At 29.6% G+C, this 22530-nt stretch overlaps 1 long non-coding RNA gene across 2 annotated transcripts; it reads right to left on the reverse strand.

Moving 5' to 3' along the window:
- Positions 1-883: 883 nt before the first annotated feature.
- Positions 884-5838, reverse strand: LOC131653506 (uncharacterized). 2 transcript variants are annotated; one of them, XR_009299095.1, is made up of 4 exons: positions 5690-5838; positions 5390-5492; positions 1517-1720; positions 884-1298 (listed from the first exon to the last, which is right to left on the reverse strand). It is a non-coding gene; the product is annotated as an uncharacterized LOC131653506 (long non-coding RNA). The 2 variants fall into 2 exon arrangements; XR_009299096.1 differs by having other exon boundaries at positions 1517-1723.
- Between the last annotated feature and the right edge of the window lie 16692 nt (positions 5839-22530).

The raw sequence follows: 22530 nt of genomic DNA on the forward strand, positions 1-22530 counted from the left end.
GCGAGACGGACCAAAGTTTTAGGCTAGTACCCTCGACTTTGTTTGTCCTGACACTTTTTTTCCAGAATTTTACGGGACGAGTCTAAACGAGACGGACATGTCCATTTTCCATTCCTAAATATACGTGTGTGTGTGTGTGTGTGTGTGTGTGTGTGTGTGTGTGTGTGTATATATATATATATATATATATATATATATATATATATATATATATATATATATATATAACGTTTTGATTTATTGATTTTTTAGCTTCACATTTACGATAGACACTTATGCTTTTCCAATTTTCTTGTTGAATTGACGGTCGACACTTATGCTTTTCCAAATAATAGATTATAATTAGATTGAGATTTGAGAATTAGAATGTACATAAATTGATAAACTAGGGTAATATCACGTGACTTTTGAGTCTTATTAAGAAGTTGGAAATCTTACTTTTCTCAATGATTCATATTCCCTATATTATTATTTTAACTTTAGTGCCCCAATTAGACTCTTTATTGCTAAATTTTAGATATATTAATTGATTTTATTTTAGAGGAATTAATTAATTATATTTTACTCTATATTTTATTTATAGAAAATTACATTCATTTATTAATTTTGACTCTTTAGTTTCCTTATAATTTTGTTAGTCACTATTTTCTTAAAAAAAGAATTCTAACAAGTATTTTCCTTAAATTATAGTGCCTTTTGCACCCGTTCCGGAGTTCAGAGCCATCCCTATCCTTAATGTGCAAATTTAAACGTTTTAAGTAAAAAAAATATATAAAGTAGCTGCATCATGTTATAAGTGATCAAACAAGAAATTCGCATAATAATTCAGATAACTCATAATCTTATTATTACTACTAAATAAGAAATTCAAAGTTGAGCAAACTTTCTCAAAACACTAAGATATATAACCTCCCACGGCAATAATTAAACACCAATATAAAATTTATTACATCTTCTTGTTCAAAGGATCCTTCTAGAAGATAAACTCATAAGTGCTATTACAATAATGAAGTACAAAAATAAACTAAAGCCGTCATGATCAAGTTGAGTACACTGATCAGCAAATATTGATTAAAACAAAAGTCAAGCAAATATTGAAGTTGTCAAGGGGAACTCTCTTCAGCAACAGCACAAGAACATAGGAACTCACCAAAAAACATAGTTGTTAGGTTCATATCCTTGTCATGTACAAGAGGGTCTTTTGGTTTCATAATTATAACTTATTTTCATTCATGAGCTTCTTTAAAAGCCATCAATGAAATTTCATACATGCATGTTCCATAGTTATCCATCACATCCTATGCAAATAGCAAAAATTTAAAACAAGTTAGAAAAAAATGCATTTCTAGAAACAATGAATTTAATATTTTACATTACTAAATTTCTAAAAAAATATATATTTTTTAGGTCAAATAGTCTAGTGGTCAACGCCCCAGTATCTAATATTTCTACGCAGCTATCAATTGAACTGATTTAACGGAATACAATATTATACATGTATTCAAAAATTGTTTACCTTGTAGAAGCAATACCAAGATGAATGAAGCAGCAACATATAATAATTTTTTGCATGAAGTTACTCCATATTGATGAATAACATTTAATTGAGACATTTTTGTGTGGAAAAAATCTACACAATGCTTCATTGAACTGCTGGTGTGAGTTTGGGCCCAAGGCCCATCATGGTGCTATCTCCAGTGCCCAAGCCCAGTGAGTATTCCTACTTCAAATTATTGAAAAACTGATTAGTATATGAGATATGGATTTCTCAAATATTTTAATGAGGTTGTAATAATAAAATTATTATAATGGATCTTACTTTTTCTGTTCTAAGAATAAAACAAAACTTGTGTTTATTTTATATTTATTTACATAGTAGTTGAAAATATTTTAATTCATAGTATGCTTGAAAATAGTAAAGTAGTATATTTTAGAATTCCCATGGGTCAAGAGCATGTTAGCTTTTAGATTATAGTAATATGATATGAAGATGAACCAATAATCAAAGGTAACACGTCAAGATCAATAAAAATGATCTCCATTAGAAGACAAATTCTACATGTTTTAATAGGGGATCCACGGGGAGTATTATTTGAAACATGACCGTACCATATAAATTTTTACACTGTAATTTAATAAAAATATATTATTTTGTCATACTATAAAAGTAATTGAAATTTTTTTATCTGTTTTGATGGAATCCGTGAATATTATTAATTAATAATATAAAATTAATTTATATCGTTAATAATATGTATTATTTATTTTCTTTTAAAATTTATGCGACATAAAATTTAAAATTTATGACACTCATTTTTTTCACGGTTAAATTATAACTAATTTATTCAGACAGTTTTAATTTAAAAGAAAAATATTCCATTGCATCTATTTTTTTATACTCTTGTATACTATTTGGTTAATCACTATTAATAAAATTAATTATCTTTATTTATCTGAACTAATTATACTTTTTTTAGTTATTAATCGAGCATTGTGTGAATGTAAACATATAACAATAATATAATAAAAATAATAAATTAAATACATTAATTTTTTTAGACCCGTAATTAATATTCATAATTATATAAAAAATATTTTAAAAACATCCATACCAAAACTATGCACATTAAATACAGCATAAGTTATTCTAAATATATGTGAAAATTTAAAAATGAGCTCATAATAAGAGTCAAAATAATATATTTACAATATATTAAAAGTATCATATAAGGGTAAAATGAATATAAGTTTATAAACCGATACAATATTTATCTTATAAGTTGATTTTAATAAGAAAAAGTTAAGTCCATTATAAAAATATAATTTCGTATTGGAGTCTAACCATTCATGTCACTTGCCATTTATACACACCAAACTTAATAGTGCTGAGTGTAAAAGAGTATATTGAAAAATTAAATTTCAGGTAGATTAAAGATTAGGGATGGCAAGCAGAGCCGCACCTGCGGGCCCACTCGCATCTGAATCCGAGTCAACGGGTGAAAATCTGAGTTGATAGGGTTTGGGTTCGGGTGCCACCCAATATTTTGGGTCCAGGTTTGGATAGTGTGAAACCCGCACCCGAAATCACATCCGCTTATATATATATATATATATATATATATATTATTGTGGAAAAAATATATTTTATATATTTTGTTGCGGGTTTGGGTTTGGGTGAAAAAACTCGAACCCAACGGGTGTGGGCGTGGGTGTTAGTTTGTCATCCGAATAGCATATGGGTTCGGGTTCGGGTGCCGATTTCGGATACGGGTTTGGGTAGTGTGAAATCCGCATCCGACCCGACCCGTTACCATCCCTATTAAAGATAGACCTAAATAGAAGTTTATAAAGAGAGACATTTCTTATAGTACAAGTCGATTTTGTAATTATGAGTTAATTTTAATTGTCCAATCTTAGACGGGAGAGGTGTTCGTCAAGAGATTCACATTAGATAAGAGATATCGTAAATATATGTTTAGAAGTGAGAAAATCCTCATATAAGTTTGTTTTATAGTGATGAATTAGGCTAAATATAAAAACAAACATTATATTTTATCAACAACAACTACAATTAACTTTTATCCCAGATCCACTATATGGATTAAATTATGTTATAATGTTCTATTAAAAATCATGCTTCTATCTAATTTGTTAATTTTGAGGTCTTTTCTAATAGTTTCTTTAATAGTTTTTTTTTAAAGTTGTTCTCTATCTCTAATTCTTTGACTACCTTTCATTTCATCTAATCTCTTTACTACATAATCCATAAGTTTTCTCTCTTAATGCTTAAACTACTTAAAACTATTTGATACCATCGTTTATACTATAGTGGCTACCCTAACATCTTTCTAATGTTTTCATTATTTATCTTATATCGTCTAGTTTTACCACACATCAAACACAATTTACACCTTACTACTAATTCATCTTGAACGTGTTCCGTAAGTACAACCAATGTTAAAGTAAAAATGTAAAAAGCTTGGGGTTGAACATTGATGCAATCTTATTATTATGAAAATTTCGTTTGTATCTCCACCTTGTGTGTTCACACTTGTCGATATACCCTCATACGTATCCTGGATAACTAGGATATATGAAATTCCAACCCTTTCTTTTTCAAATATTTCTACCAAATCTCTCTAGACACTATATGATACATCTACATCTTCTTTAAGTTAATGAAAATTAAGTGAAAGTCTTATTAGTTCATTTGAAGTCAATCAATCACCTATCGTAGTAAATAAATTCTTTTCATAGTTGACCTGTCATACTTAAAACTAATTTAATTATTAATAAAAATTGCGTTGATATTTAGATTATCATTTCAATCAAGATTAAACATGTTAATACAAAATTGCGAGATCATCACTAAGAATTGTGAATAAGTCACGTCGATCGACCAAAAACTTTTGGTCAAACCTAGAGCATACCCACATTTTCTTATATGACTAAAGTCAAGGCATGTAATAGAAAAACCATTTAGGTTAATTTAAAATAAATATTTAAAAAAATATAATACTTTATTAAATTGTATAGATATTTTATGCAATTAAGCACAATTTTTAGATGAATATGTCTACATTAAATTACTTAATATGTGTTTTTAGAACGAAATTATCATTTTTCCTATTTTTAAAATAAGTAATCTAGTTTAAACGCAAGTCTCCGAAAAACATAATTTATTCTTGTTTATTTTCACCTCTAACTAATGTGTCAATCACAAGAGTTGGACAATTGAGACTATTAATTGTTTGATTTTCATTCTCCTATAACTTACCAAATAAGGAAACATTGGGTGTGATTCACTCAATATTTTAATTCCAGCCTCTCATATTAGAACATGTATATCCTTCTCCTTTCTCATTGGTTAGTTTTATGAATAAATCTAACTTCAACACTGAAGAATAACTTCAAAACATTAGTCAATCACATTTCCGTACACATAATCCACAACCCACCAATACTAGGATTAATTTCTTTTTGTACAAGATCATGCCGTATTTTTAGTTTTTAATTTCAATATTTAATCTTAGAGTCGACTGATTAAAAGATCAATTTTACTGTCTATTGACAGATTCAATTCAGTTGAAATTTAGATCGCGACTACATCAGTTACGCATGTATCTCAATCGTTTGATCAAAATCTACTTTAAAAACGATTGAGAGATGCATTTGACTCAGACCCTTCAAATTATCTCCAGACTTTTAGTTTATTTGCAGCTTTATTTCACCATATCAAACATATAAATTAATCAAAAGAAAACAACCAAAAAAAAAAACTGTCTTTTTAATCTTATTTTATAAACAAATGATAGAAACTTCAATCCAATATTTGGTATATGAAGAAGAATATTCATAGAATATCATAAAAAGTATACCATAAATGTACCTGAAATCAACCGATATTAAGTCTCTTATAGTTTGTGATGAGTTGAGATCAATATCTTGAAAAGAAACTCCACTTTGCTACTTCAAATTCAAGCTAATATTTCCTTCAAACATGTCAAATTTCAGCATTAATTTCTACAGTTAAAGACTCTCTTTGAACAAAATCTAAACCACACCCATTTAAACCAACAAACCAAAGTTTGTTAATTTAGTGTTCCAAAGAGTTGAGATCATGAAAGCAAGAACATAGAAAAGGAATCATAGAACAAATAGAGCAATGAAAAAGAAGAGAGAAACATACCAAGTGAATTATTAGGAGAATGAAGTAGGTGGAGAATAAGAGCAACAGAGCAAGTAAGGTTATGAGTGTAGAAACAAAGAGGTGGCCACTTGTTCTATTGGATCTCTTTGCCTCTTTCCACACAAGAAACTTTAGGGTTTAAATAATAAATATAAAGTCCTAAAATACAAAACCAAATAATATATTTATTAAAATATAATATAAGATTAATTGTTATGTGTGCATTTTTTTACAGAGTCAGTTATCACAGTCATTCAAATATACTCCCTCCGTTTTAAAATGAGCATCGTTTAAAGTTTTTGCACACAAATTGAAAAATATAATAAATATAATAATAGTGTTATAAAATACTACCTCTTCCTTTTTATAAGAGACAATTCACTTTTTAGGTTCATTGAATAATCAATAAATTTAGTCTATAAACAGACCAAATACATTGGTTATTCAATGAACCTAAAAAATGACTTGTCTCTTATAAAAATGAACGGAGGTAGTATTACATTTTTATTATAGTAACCTTATAAATTTGTTGGAAGTAGTGTACAGAGTAATAATTAAAGGACACAATTGAAAAAATTGCTATCATTACTACATTAAAAAGTGAGAATGACATTTATTATAAAATAAATTTTATTTACTAAAACGACACTCATTTAAAAACGGAGGAAGTATTACTTATTAAAATCAAAGTTAAACTTATTAATATTTAACAATCACGATTAATTGACTCTGTAAAAAAAATTATATTATCATTGTATACTAATTAAATTCATATAATATTATTTTTAAAATATTAAAATTATTGTTTGTTAAGTAATAAAAATATATTATTTCATATTTGATTAAAATGTTTTGAAAAAGTTGTTGCTGCTTTATTTTTAGGTTGTCATTATTAAAAATATTTGGAATAAATAAATATTTTTTAAAAATTTTATTAAATAATTAAAATATTTAATTTATATTTATATCAGATGTATAAATTATTCAATAAATTAAAAAATGAAATATTTGATCATAACATGGTGTAGGAATTATAGATACAATAACTGATTAAATATGACATTTTTAACACTTCGAAATAAAATTAGAAATGCTAATGCTAATTTTTAACCCTTTGCAATAAAATTAGAAATGTTAATGCTAATTTTATTTGGAATTATAGATAAATAATTAGTATTTTACTTTTCAACATTTCTGAATTTTAATTATTCCAATTCTTTTTATAAATGCCAATGCTAGATGTATGAACCTTAAATTATTTGGTTTAGAGTTTTTAATTTTTTTTTAATTCTTTAACTTTTTATAAGCGTTATTATAGTTGGCATGGATGAAAAAAATATGTTGAGAAATATTAATCTCTTTAATATTTTTCAATTATTTCAAGAAATTATTTCTCAATAATTTCATGTAAAAGTATCCAAATTTTAAAATATGTGAAGTGAATAGTTACAAAATACTAAAAAAAATACTTAAAATTTAAATATAAACAAAAAAATGCATGTATTACGAATCCATCATTCTGATCTCATCAATGCATATAAATAAATAAATAAATAAATAAATAAATAAATAAATAAATAAATAATTAAATACTTTTTGAGTTAATGATGCAACAAATTTTGAAAAATTGAAAATGCAAAGTGCATATATCATCAAATAGGTTAGATCTGAGGTTGTATTTAGTCCACATTCGAATTAGATTCATTCACTTTATTTATTACACGCAACTCTAGATTGAGTATGTAATTTTCTAGTAAGAATCTAAACTAATTAAAACTTTAAGCTCTTTAGTAAAAATTTACAGAATATTCTCATAAAATTTAATGTTCTAAAATACTATTCTCACCTCCAAAGAATATGCTTAAAATTTACACACTATGTCCACGCAACAATCTAAAAAAACACCTATTAAATTAAAGGGAGTGTGCTATAAAATAATAAGAAAAAAGAACTTAGTGCAGTTTCTTGCAATATTTTTTAAATAAATGGTCCTTTTAAACAAATAATTAATTAATTAATTAATGAATTATGAATTATGAATAGAATTGGAAAAAAAGAGAGGTTCAATGAACCTGGACAAAGACAAGAAAGTAAGTACTTGGAACATTTTGGTTGAAGGACGAGCTGTAAAAAGTTTGGTCAGCATCTTTTTTGTAACGTTTTTGGGAAAAAAACAAAAGCAAAAAAGAAGAGAGCATCACTATCATCAACGATTCATCTTTAGTAATGTTGTTTCCCTTTTTCTTTGTATTATAATATTTCGTATTCAAACAGCCACGCCACACTTTTGTGTTTTCTTGTTCTTTCAATGAAACCAATAGTTTATGTGACATGTGAGTAGGTTTAGTTTCTTTGGGGGAACTCAATCAAGACGGAAATGTGTCTACAAACATATAGTGATTTTTTTTTTTTTTTTTAATTTTTAAATCTCATGAACCTCTTGAAAAGCTTTCAAATTTAGTATGCATTATTCAATAAGGAAAAGAATACCATGACTATATTCAAACCAGTGGAAGTTGATATTCAAAACTAATGAATTTGAATTAAGATAAGAAATAAGAGAAAACAACAAGAATAAATATATTAAAAATATCATTTTATATCAATTCTGAATGTTAACTTCATAGTTTATTGACTCAGTTGTTAAAGAGTTGACTCACATATTGAGAGATCTTTGATTCAACTTTTTAAGCGGTTTTTGAATTTTGAGGTTTGTCTCGACTCTGGTGAGATCCTAGGATCTAACTCATCTATTATTTCTGTAACAAAAAAGCCTTGGGACTCCCTAGATAAAAGATGTCCAATTTTTATCTTGTCACAGAACTTCCAAGACACAGAAAATATACAGTGTCCACCTTGCCAGAAAGTCCTCATGGTAGAGGTGTTTAGCTTCCTTCTCGACGGGAGAAAGACACATGTTACCCACTTTTTTCAGTGGATCTAGATCGTGTCTTTGCTGCATCATACAAATAGTATACTTGCAGAAGAAATCCTAGAGCCACCTTATATGATGCCAGAGAAATATCTTTTTATATATTATAAGAGTCAGTTAGCTCGACCAGTAAAGAAAATCGATCCGTAAATTGGTAATGACGATCCAATCTGATAGATTTTGTTTTTGTCATATTGCTTTCAAACAAAACGTACAAGTCTGATATTAATAAAGATATTATTCTCATAGTTACAAAGCGGGAGCGATAAGAACAATATGTTTGATTAATAGAAGGCATCAAGTATGCATAAGCAGAAAAGAAAGAGATGCCAATATGAGAATGAAACATCAAGGATACAATAAGGACAAATAGCACATTGAACGGTTGCCTAACTCATTGATCACACTGGTAAGAAGAAATGCAAATACTAGAGTTTTAATAGAATGACCAAAACTGAAAGAATACATGATACAATAAAAATTAAATAATAAATATCAAAAAAAGACTAAAATACCCTTATTAAGATACAATAAAACAATTTAATAATATTAATAATATTATCTGACATCCCCTAAAACTCACAAGTATTAACATATAGCATTGAAATTTTCTCAATTAAGAAACAAAAATATTTAATAAAGGGAGTCTTCGTAAATAAATCAACAATTTGCAAGAAAGGAGATTTTAATAGATTCCAAAAAGCGTTCATAGGGTGGTGGAAAAACTAGGTATGTCATATAGAATTTAAGAAGCTTTTAATGTCGAAGGGTATTTCTCTATAAGAGTAACTCCGCTTGGAGTGAATCTATGAATGTTAGAAGATAGGGAAGAAGGAGAACTAAAGGTCTTAGTAGAGAAAAGGAGGGATTGGTTTGGCTAGTGGTGTAACGATATTAGAGAAAGTAATCCAAAGGACAAGGATAATGAAATAGTTACATGGTTAAGGTGCTATCACATCCCTTGTCACACTTGGTCTCCGATTTTTTTCGAGGTTCTAGCTGCTCCAATCGGAGTTTACATCTGCTCGGACGAAGACACCTTGAATCAAACCAAAATGGATGTTGCAAGAATTATGGTTAGAACTAAGCAATCAAATGTTCTAAACATAATTGTCAACGTCCAAATTAGCAACATCAGCTCCAGCAAAGTCATTGAAGATTCTTATGGTCCTATGAGAATAATGCTGCCAAAGAATCAAACAGAGGTGGAAGAGTCGGAAGATTCATAGGTCAACTCTGTGAGAAGCTAGGGGAGGAAGATGTTGAATTTGAGAAGGAAGAAGATGAACTTAAGGAGTGAGACGTTGAAGTGACATCTCATATAAAGGACATGTATGGAGAGGTCAAGTCAACATCAAAAATATGAGACATATGGAAGCAACAAAAGTACAACGTGAGAAGAGAAAAAATCAGTGTAGTGTTCGAAGAAAAAGGAGGAAAGAGGAAAGTCAACAAACCAAACTGGTTTAATTAAGGAAAAGGCAGGTAAATTTAAATACATGAATAAGGCTTGTTAGGGCTCTTGGCCCAAAGAAATTTAGTGGGCCTGAATGGAGGTGTGAAACGTAGATCACGGGGGTAAAAAATAAAGGAATAAAAAGGAAGGATCCGCTTTCAGGTTTATTGTTCCTAGAATTTCTAAACTTGTTTGTCGGCTTTGTGGTTCTCTTTATGGGCTGAAATAGTCCCCATGTTTTGGTTTGGTCGCTTCAGCTTTGCCTTAATACAATTTGTTATTACTAAATGTGAAGTATGTCATTCTGTTTTCTTCTTTCATTCCTCCACTGGCCAACGCATCTTTCTTGGGGTTTATGCTGATAACATTGGAAATGATACTGAGGGTACCCATCGACTCAAAACTTATTTTTTCAAAAAAATTCAAGACAAAAAATTTGGATCTACTCAGGTACTTCTTAGGTATTGAAGTTGCCCAGTCCTCATCCTGAGTTGCAATCAACCAACACAAGTATATCTTAGACATTTTCAATGAAATTGGTATGCTTGATTGTCCTCCTGTTGATAATCCTATGGATCTCAACATCAAGCTTCTTTTGGGTCAGAGGGAGCCATTAAAAGACCCGGGAATATTAACGGCTTGTAGGAAGACTCAACTATCTTACAGTCACTATACCGAATATTACGTTTACAATGAGAATTGTGAGCCAGTTCCTGAACGCTCATTGTGATTGTCATTTGGATGCAGTCATTCGAATTATTAGATATATAAAGAATGCATCAGGAATAAGACTATTATATGAAGATAATGATGATGCTAAAATCATTTGTTAGTCAGATGCATACTTGGTCAAATCACCATCAGATAAGAGATCCACATCTAGATATTTTTTTATGATTGGAGGTAATATTATCTTATGGAGAAGCAAGAAACAAAATACAAATGCACTATCTAGTGCTGAAGCTGAATATCGTGCTATGGCAGTTGCTTAATCAAACAGTACTTCACATTACATCTAATCCGGTTTCCATGAACGACCCAAGCACATAAAAATAGACTGTCATTATGTAAGGGATAAGATACTATCATGAGAAATCACCATAGATTTATAAAATTTGAAGATCAATTAGCTGATATGTTTACAAAGTCTCTTAGGAGTTCTTGAGTGGATTACATTTGCAACAAGCTCATCTCATATGACATATATGATCTAGCTTGAAAGGGAGTATTAAGAATATTTGTATATAAAATAGTCTCACATCGACTATAGCATGTAATTGGTTGTAATCTCTCTATATATAATACAGTCTCCATAGTGCTTTTTAGACACAGTTTATTCAAACGTCTCTCACTCTCTTATACTTCAATATAAATTCAAATGGGGGATTGTTGGAACATGTCAATATTCCAATCGTGAGATGAATTAAAAAAAGTTCCTTAAGTCCTACGTTGTTAAAAAAATAAGTGTGTATGTGTGTTAGATGAAAATATTCTTTAGTCCCAGTTTTTTTAGATTAGATATCTTAGATATTTCCTTCATTATATAAGGAAGTCCTTTGTTTAATTCCAAAACACACCAAAAATTTCTATTGAGTTTTTCCTTGCTCACTCTCATAACTCTATGTCTTTTGAATTGTAGCGACAACTTCTTCCATTTTCTTTCTACTAATTGATTTTTCCGAGTATTTTCTTGAATTATTTTTATAGAATTAATTTAATTTCTCCTCGTTTGAGTTGAGAAACTATCAAGTACTATTCTTGGATTCTCTTTTGAAAATTATTTGAATTTTTTTGTTTGAAAAATTATTTTGAGTGGTCAAATCACCATTATTGAATTCTCTTTAGAGAATTGTTTGAATTTCTCTTCGTTTGAAAAATTATTACAAAGGTCTTTATACCAAATAGATACTATGTGTGATATTTTTACCATATTCAAATGATCTTTGTACCATCCAATGATGTATTTATAGACTGATTATCTACCGTGTAAGTACTAATCTTACAATATATAACTGTGTTGTTTTTATCCTAGAGGTGTAGTGGTATAGTGATTGATTTGTACAACTTTGAGCAGTGTCAAAAAACGTCTTAAAGAGAGTCATTTAGTTTGCGACTCGATCTATAATTTTTTTTAGTGACAATTTTTCAAAATAGTAAAACAACATTAAAAGACTTTAACATTGCTAGGATTGTTTTTAAACCCATAGCTTCTAGTTAAGTTAAAAGATCCCTTATCATCCCATCCAAACCACGGCACTTTCAAAATAAAACAACATGGTTCTACACTGTACGAATACAAGTTATACGATAGATCATTGGTCTAAATGATCATTCAAATATGATATAAATACCTCGTAATAATTTCTCAAACAAAGAGAAATTTAAATCATTCTCCAAAGAAAATTCAATAATAGTCATTTGACCACTCAAAATAATTTCTCAAACAATAAAAAATTTAAATAATTCTCAAAAAAGAATTCAAAATAATACTTGATAATTTCTCTACTTAAACAAAAAGAAATTAAATTAATTCTTTAATTTTTTTTATAAAGTTCCATAAGCAGAAAGAAAATGTCAGAAGTTTGCACTTATTCAAAAATATTTTATAACATATATAAATAATTAAGAGTTTAAAGGTAGTGCACTGACAGTGTAAACAAACTTTACACATACAACCAATCAAAATCCTTACATTTACCATGTCATATTAATTTTTTTAAATTAAAATTGTGTTTTAATTGAATAAATGGTTGTGATTGGTTGACAGTATAAAAAAATTTTAAAATATCCTTTTTTGTCAATAATTAAAGCAACACGCACGATCTATGTGTAGTTTTTTATTTTTTTATTTTTCACTAATATAGCATGTTGTAATTTAAATATTTTATTCATTTACCGTATGCGAACATACAATGAAATCACTAATAATTTCTGTACTTCAACTTTTATGTCGTAATCTCTTGATTCAGTCATTCTGAAAATCAAGATTACGATTTACAATAATATTAATTTCGATGTGAAATGACAAGAATATAACAACAACAACTTGACAAGTTGAAGATACAACACTAATCAAAGACATGGCATTGGATACGATTACAAACCAAACATGTTCCTTTTGATTATGGTGACAATACACAGTTACTACTACTTGCAGCTTCTTCTTTTTTTGTTCATTTTTCTTCTGTTATTAAATGTTGACTTGTAATGAAATCATAATTATTTGTTAAAAATGCATTTATTTATTTATTTATTTATTTATTTAGAATAAAAATGAACAGACAGATTCCAAGTTGACAAGTGGTGAATGGTAGGACAAGAATCAAGACACGACATGAGTTGCTATGGTAGCTAGCAAATCAGAGTCTAATTGATTAAGACATGTTAATTGTGAAAGAATGCACTAACATACCTTTTCTTAGGTTTGAGTTTGACAATGTAATAAAAAGAAAGATTTGACACACTAAAGTGAATCTAAACTTTATTAATAAGACTAACTAAAGTGAATAGTATTTATAATGGCAGAGTCGACCGAGGTTGAGGTCATTCATATCCTTGTATTAGTCATTATGTGGTTTTAGTCTTAAATTTAATACCCTATCCGTCTCAAAATAAAAGTCGTTTAAACTTGTAACACACATATTAAGAAAACTAATGATTGAGTCAATAAAAGTAATACTCTATTCGTCCCACAATGAGTGACCCAGCCCACTATTTCACACAGATTAAAAAAAGTAGTTAAAAGTAAGAGAGAGAATCGTATTTTTACTATACTACCCTTATTATATATTGAGAATTAGGGGTGGACAAACGGTAGCCACCCGCCGGAAACCGACCGTTCCGATCCAATCTTTGAGACACGGTTCGGGTTGAGGCGGTTGACGGATTGTGTCGGAAAGTAGAAAAGGGTTCTTGCGGGCATGTGCGGTCGGATTCGGAGGTTGGTTTTGGGCCCGTTGGAAACCGAATCCGACCGAATCTAAGCATCTAGGCCCAATCTAATCCTAACCCTGCCTATTCATTTCCTTGTTATGACTATAATCCAGCCCAATTTAGATTGAGAGTAGTATATATTTTAGTGTCTCTAATGTTTTAACCCTAACCTTTGTATCAAACTTGTAGCGCCTCCTTCTCAGAGCGTTGTGTCGTTTCCTTCTCAGAGCGTTGTGTCGTTTCCTTCTCAGAGCTTTGTGAATCTGTGATCTCTCCATCTTCTAGTGTGCTTCCATCCATTGACAAGATTAAGAGTTACGGTTTGTTTTAAGGTTTGTGCCGTTTCCTTCTACAATTTTATGATTTAGAGTTAGGGTTTATTTTAAGGTTTGTGTATCTGTTAAAATGATTAAGATTTAAGATTTGCTTAAAGTTTGTGTTAAACTTCAAATTATTTAGGGTTTGAGTATGTTTAACTAAGAGGTTTGTGTTAAATTAGAGTTTTAGTGTTTGTTTAATCTGAAGGTTTCTGTTTATTTAGGATGCATAAAACACGGTGATCTTTCAAGCTGCATCAAAGACTTGGGAGTTGTTATTCAAGTTTTAACCCAGGTGGTGAGTTTAAATTTTTATAGTGTTGTGGAGAAGTTATTTAGCAGAAACGTCTAATTTTATAATTTATTAATGCAGCTTATGCAAGACATTTCACTTTGGGGTGCTTGGAAGTTGTTTCTGTTTACATAAAGCTTCTAGTAAGTGCCTTCTTAACAAAAAATAGCACCCAACCTATGTGATTTGTTCTAGTAAAAAAATTGTATAATTTCAGGTTTCTCTTAGTGTGTCGTTTTAATGATTAAATATGTTTGCCTTGTATTAGATCATAAATTTCTAAAGTTAACTGTTTATTTCATGCAAGTATTTTTAACAAATTTTTCCAATTGATGGATCTGAAAGCATTGGGCAAGAGCTGCAAACTGAATGCAGCAAGAAGGTATATATCTTTTAAACCTTTTAAAGTATTAATTATATATGTTGTTTCAAGAACACATTAGCTTTTGCTTTTGTAATTTTTATATCTGTAAATCTGGCCATGAATGAGAGATGGTGAGTTTAGATAATTTTAATCTTTCGAACTCTGATTGTGTGAATTTTAACAGGAGCTTGTGATAATGCTGACCTTGAAGTAAATAGCTTAATTTGTCTACAACCACCATTGTAAGATTGTTACATTTGTATTTTTGTACTAATTTAATTTTATAACTTTTGGTATTTTATATCTCCACCATGTTGGGGATTGTAATTGGATTGTAAGTGTTTTTTGTTTTTTGATCTCCTTTGTTTTTGGTTATTGAATAGGAAGGAAGTTCAATTGGAAATCAGACCATTTTTAGTGTTTTCATATTGCTGTTACTAGACTTGCATAGAGACCATTATTACTTGGAATCATATTTTTCAGAATATATTGATAATTTAAACTATGGAATTTTAGTGGCAGGTGATTTAAGTCAAGTGCCTCAAGGATGATTTACACTAGGGGTGGACAGAATATATTGATAATTTATTCATTTATTACCAGTGTTATTTATATAACTAAATCATTTGTTTTTGAAGGTTTAAAGGAGCAGAGGACTATATTTAGACAAAGATAAATCACTCTGTATTATAGTTACTAGTATATAGAAGTATTATTATTAATATCATTTTATCCTTCCAGGACATGTGGTTACGTGTGGTTCCGGGACTTTTTGGATTTAGTTAACAATAAGAAAACTTACTGTGTGTAATTTGAATTAATGATATTTCAATTAAAACGGGGATCAAAAGGAATTAACCATATTTATTTCAGTTTCAATGATAAAATGTGTTAAATGAGTTAAATAACTTATTTTTAGAAGGATTAAATGGGTTAAATTACTAATTTTTTAAATAAAAATATCCTATTTATTTTTGATAATTTTATTAAAATGAACAGAAATTTATTTTATTTTTATATGAATTTTAAACTTATCAAATCAAGTCCAATCTGAAAAAAATTAAGCCCAATCAAGGAAAATAAATGTAAAAAAAAGGTTAATTTTGTGTTTGGGATTAAATTTCAAACCAGCCTAATTAATAACTAAATCCGAAATTAACCGGTTAATTTAACCGAACCGGTTCAACCCGAACCCGAGAAAACCGAGTCCTAAACGGTTCGGAATTTGGGCCTATGATTCCACCCGAGGGTTGGGCCGGATTGGGGTTTTGGGCCCGAATCTGAACCGGCCCGAACCGATGTCCACCCCTATTGAGAATAATGAAACTTTTATTAATTTGAGTATAAAATTGGAAAAAGTGTATTGGAAATTGAAATGGATCATTCATTTTAGAACATTATTTTATTTCAAATTGATCACTCATTGTGGGACGGAGGGAGTATTTTTACAAAATTATCGTTAATTATTATTGGTTATTTTATATTGTCAAGACTTGAAAAAAGTGTAGATAAGGGGTAAAGTTGGTAAAAATTAATTAAAATTGCATTGGAAAAGTAAAGAGACAATTATTTTGAGACATCTTTTTAAGACTAAAAAAACACTTATTTTGAAACAGAGAAAGTACATAATGACGGAATCTATTGCATAGGAATTTGGTTGAGTCGATCTCTTATCATTATTTATGATTTAGTCTTATATGTATATGTATATGTATAGTATCTTATACTGATTGGATTGGAAGATTGCTCTTCTCAGAGATCATAAACTCTTTTTGAAGTTTTTCTTCATTTAGGTGGGCAAGGATAAATTTAGAGATGGTTTTGATATGATTCGATAAGGTGTAGTTTAATTTATTTGAAGAGTTTGTAATTATGTTATCTTTAAATATGTTTTAAAGTTTGTGAAAGAGATGATGGAGAAGAATATTATTTGGCTTGAAAATAGTTTATAGATAGATCAGGAGTGAACTCTTGTATTTTCTTTGACTAACTTGAATATCATATCCTCTTCTAAACCAATAACAAATCAAGTATTTGCCTTGGTTCTGTGGTATGTATTGGTTTGTGATTTTGTCACTCTCTTGATGAAATATAATATATTAATGGTGGTTCTAATGATATGAACTCTAACCTGAATCATTTGGAATTGAATTTTTATTTGCTTGGACTTTATCTATAGTGTTTCTTTGACCTGTTATGTTTGATTTGTTATTGGGAATTTCTTTTTAGACCTCCTAACCTTCTTAAGGGTTTCTGGCAAAATTCTCTTTTTAACCCCTGAATTCGAAGATGCATCTCCGAATGGACAACAATTCAATTTTTTAGGGGTGTTTTCGTAGATGCATCACCGAAACACATTTTTTTCAAAATGAGGGGTTTTTCGGAGATGCTTCTCTGAATTAGGGTTTATACATTAAACCCGCAACAGAAACCCCTCATTCTGTCTATTTTAAAACTCAAACACCTCAAATTCTCATCACCCAAAACTCTCTACTTTAGATAACTCTGAACTCATTTCTACACATTCCAACAAATTGTAACTCATTTCAACTCCTAATATCAACACATTTCAACTACTCTCAAAGCTCCAAATTTGAGTAAGTTTTTCAAAATTTTGATTTCTACTTTGCATGTGTATATCATTTTCTTAGGATCATTTAAAGTTAGTAGGTTGAGTTATATATTGTAAAATGTGGCTGTTTGATGTAAAAAAATGTGTAAAAAATTGCATTTTTTGGTGATTGAGGTTGAAGCTTCAAAAATGGTTGTCGCAGGTGGTTTTGGAAGTGCATCAACAAAAACACCTCTGAGGGGTTTCGGAGATGCATCTCCGAAATGATGCCTGAGTTGTTGTTTTTTTAAATTTTTTTCTTTGTTGTCCTTATTCCTTCCCTTTTAGTTTGATTGAATTTTTCTCAGGAACATGGATGACAATCCGAATACAATTAGACTCGGCAAGCCAATCCAAACTGCTTTCGCTCGTCGTGAGAGAGCTGAGCAGACTGCGGGGCTCGAGAACACAGTCGAGTACCGCAAAAGGAAGTGGAAGGACCAACCACTCCTGCTCTCAGGAGTCTTCTATCTCGTGCGTTCTCATCTAGGGGTAATGAGAAGGCACAGGAGGAGGTTCACATTCCTGCACCTGAGGAGGTTCGTGTTCCGGCACCCGTGCATGTTGCTGCGGCTTACCCAGGAGGGCCCTCTAACACCTCCTTCTGGATATATTACTCCGATCGTGTCCCCCAACATGTGTTAAAATGGACATGTATATTTTTATTACAATTTTTAATCACACCTCCCTCTTGATATTAATTTTTATTTTAAAGAAACAGGCGGTACTTGGTTGTCACGTTCCTTTTTGTGGACAAAAGTGCTAACTACGTGGATGTAACATACCTCCGGTACTTCATAGATTTAAATACAGTGAGGGAGTGGAACTAGGGGACCAGCTGTTTGGTATACCTATATCAAAAGCTGAATGAAACCTCTAACTGGAGGAGGAGGCAGCTTACAAGCTCTTGCACACTGCTGACAGTACCTTTCATTCCCACTATTAAATTTATTTTACTATTAATATTTTTTCTTACACGACTCTTATTCATTTTTCTGGGATGAATCATTTCTCACTTCCACCGCATTCATGGTTTTGATCTTGATCTTGACTATATGGAGGTGATGCCGAGGGATGCCATGTATCTCCCCCACAGAGGAAATCGGGCTATGGTGCCGTTTCGGGTGTATCTTGATAGGATTGCTCATGATGACATCCTATGAACACCGTTCGAGGATCATAGAGAAATTATCCCATTCGACTCCATGTCTTTGTATTTCGGGTGGGTGGCATATGGAACCGACACTATGTTCAGGTATCTACCAAAGCAATGCATGTGACAGTTTGACTATGTTTAGATTATACCCAGATCTCCAACTCAGGCTGCTCGTGACATGATTGCTCGTTGGGATCTCGATAACATCTTTAAGGATTGGGAGCATCATGTGGTGCAAGAAGAGTATCCGTTGATGCATGCATCCAACAATTAGCATTGTCTAGAGGGATACGTGACATAGTTCTACACAATGTCACACCCTATTATGACACCAGATGCTCATAGACGTCCTCCACTAGGCCAGCTCGTGAGGAGATTTTGGAGAACCAACAGGCCCAAGATGACCATGCTACTGATGTCTTGTCGATCTGTCAGCGAATACAATTGATTGGGCAAAAGGCTTTGGAGTTAGGGATTATTGAGAGGGGCGATTCTGAGGAGGTTGCCATCATGTAGAGGGTGGTTAGCGAGACAGCGAGTGCAGTGAGATATGGGAGGCAGAGGAAGGGTCATGGGGTGAGGATTAGGCATACGTTTTTTTTTTAGAACAATTTATGAATAATTTATTTATTATTTTTTACTATTTCCAAAATAATATTTTGTGCTTATTATCGTTTTTTATTTCTTATCATTTTCCATTTTTATTTTTTTATTTCTCATCGTTTTTATTATCATTCTTATCATAGTTTCTTATTAAAACTTTGATGATTTAAAAAAAATCACTGTCAGGAATTCTTTCGGAGAAGCATCTCCGAATCACCTTTTTCAACCATTAAGTGTGCTTTCGGATATGCATATCCAAAAACACAATTTTGTGGTGCGTTTAAAGATACATCTCCGAATGACATTTTGGAGTTTTTCAGAAGTTTTTTTACTATGGTTGTTGATTTTTTTTATTGTATTTTTATTTACATACTCGATAGTTCATTAAACTCTTAATGGACGTCATTTATTTGTATTTTGTTAACTATCTTTATTATATATTGTTTCACCGTTAATTTTTTTTAATGTAGTTCTGAAAAACATATTAGGCTTAAATGCAGTTTTAGCCCCTCAAATTTCTCAATTGCTTGATTTTGGTCTTCCATGTTTCAATTGTTTGATTTTGGTCCTTCAAGTTTTGTAATCGCTTGATTTTGGCCCCCAAATTCCAATTGCTTGATTTTGCCCCCTCAAGTTTGTCCTCTTTTGCATTTGATAGTCCCCTAATGACATGTAGACTAAATTTTTCTTTTTTGTTGTTTTTTTATCTTTTCTTTTCTTTCTTTTTTAAATTTTCTTCTCTACAATTTTATTTTTCTTTTCTTTTTAATAGTTAAACTTTAAATGTAATATTTAAAAATTTTAAATATTTTATTCAACTTAAAATATACAGACAAACTTGCAATATCTCTTATAAAAATTAAAATTCTATATGACTAATAGGATTGCTAAATTTTGGGACTTTATGTTTAACTATTACGGAGTTATTGGTCAAATAGTTTGTTATTTTAATTATGTAGTGGTCTATTTTATTTTGTTAAAATAATTTGTCATTACGCATAAGTTGAATGAAATATTTAAGATTTTTTAAATATTACATTCAAAGTTAACTATTAAAAAGAGAAGAAAAATAAAATTGTAGAGAAGAAAATTTTTTAAAAAAAAAAGATAAAAAGAAAAAAAATAAAATTTAGTCTACATGTCATTACGGGACTATCAAATGCAACAGGGGATAAATTTGAGGGGCCAAAATCAAGCAATTAGAACTTGGAGGGCAAAAATCAAACAATTACAAAACTTGGAGGACCAAAATCAAGCAATTAAAATATGGGGACCAAAATCAAACAATTGAGAAATTTGGGAAGCCAAAATTGCATTTAAGTCAACATATTATTGTTGAGGCGTAAGTTTGAAGCGAGGACACTTTAATAAATTTATCTTTTATATAAAATCAATTAATAAACTTAATTGAAAAATTCACACACATCTACATCATATTAAAATAATATAAATAATTGTCAAAATAAGTATTAGTATAAAAAATAACAAATAAATTTTATAGAGTTGTTATTTTATATCAATCTAAAATTTTACAGGAGTAAGTTAACTACTTACTCTCTTTTGATTAAGACTCAAAAAATAATCATTTGATTAAAATTAGTAGGTATTGCAATAAGTTTTTCTTTTTAATTAAAATTTTAATTTATTTTCCTCCTCTTTCAATTAACAATTAACTCTAATTCTCTTTTATTTTTTGAAATTCTTTTTTATGCAAAATATATATATGAAATTTATAGTCAACAGAAAAGTTAGATACATCGAGTTTATAAACTAAATAATAAAAATGTGTTAAATTAAATTTCAAAATATATTATCTTACAAAAACATTGGAATAAACTATTATTCATAGTTTCCATTTTAAACTAAATACTTTATATAAAAAATGATTTCTTGTGATTTATGCTACTATAGTGCTGATTTTCTTTTTATATACAAAAGTGTAGATGGTTAAAAGTAAACAATATTTCAACAAATTTTTCATACAATATTAAGAAAATTATAAAATAAATAAATAATATTAAGTCAAACTATAAGAAAATGTTAACAGTAAAAAAGAAAAACACTAAAAATATGAATTAACACAAATGATTAATATATACACCTATGTAGAGTTTTCTTAAATATTTTTTAATGCATATACGATATTGACGGCTTGGGCCTTAAATTGGCCCATGCAATTATTTTTGAGAATTTTTTATTGCATCGTTATATCTTCTTTCATGTCTCTAGTAAAATATAAAAGATGTCCTATATTTTTTAAGATACATCTTTGAATATATTAAATTTTATTTTTATCATAATTTAATTTAAAAATACATCTCCAAAAATATCATCGTTTGTAAAAAAATAAAGCCAAGGTATATTGTTGTTTTTTTCAATTCATCTATATTCATGATATATGAGACACTCAAATACAACACTTAGGAAATATTTGGATTAATTTAGAATTTTGAATAATAACCAGATTATAACCGAATCCAAAAATAACTTAACCGATTAAGAACCATTTAATTATATCCAAATTATATAGATGAATAATCAACCATTAATAACTAAACCGATTAATAACCCTTTAATTATATCCAAATATTTAAAACGGATTTGAATTTGATTATGAATTTGGACCTCACCGAATATTTTGCACACCCCTCATTTCTATTATAATGATGATACTATTAAAAGATGATATTGATACAAACGCTCCATCATTAATATTTTACTTTTAGTATTACTGAATGTTTCAATAGAACAACAACATGTGTGCAAGTTGTTCTACTACTAGAAATTCAAAGAAAAATTGTTAGCTCATTTTTATGAAGATGTTGGTGCTTGATATTTTATTTCAATTAAGTTGTGTGTTTATTAAATTTGATAGCTACTGCAGCTCTTTTTCTGTCTGGGAAGTCAGAAGAATCTCCATGCCCTTTGAATAGTGTATTGAGTGATTTCCTGTTGTGAGTATACTTCAAACCACCCTAAATTCTTTCCTCTGTTGTATTATGTTGTCCATGGAAGACATGCAAAAATGTCACTGTATAATTGCATCTATTAATCTGAATTTTTCACGAGTACAGTAGTATTTTCAGAGATAGATCTCCGAATTAATCTTAAAAAATTCAGAGATGTATTTTTAAATTAAATTTTAGCAAAAAATGAGATTTGGTGCGTTCGAAGATA

Source organism: Vicia villosa, linkage group LG2 (assembly GCF_029867415.1).
Source record: "Vicia villosa cultivar HV-30 ecotype Madison, WI linkage group LG2, Vvil1.0, whole genome shotgun sequence".
Taxonomy (NCBI): Eukaryota; Viridiplantae; Streptophyta; class Magnoliopsida; order Fabales; family Fabaceae; genus Vicia; species Vicia villosa.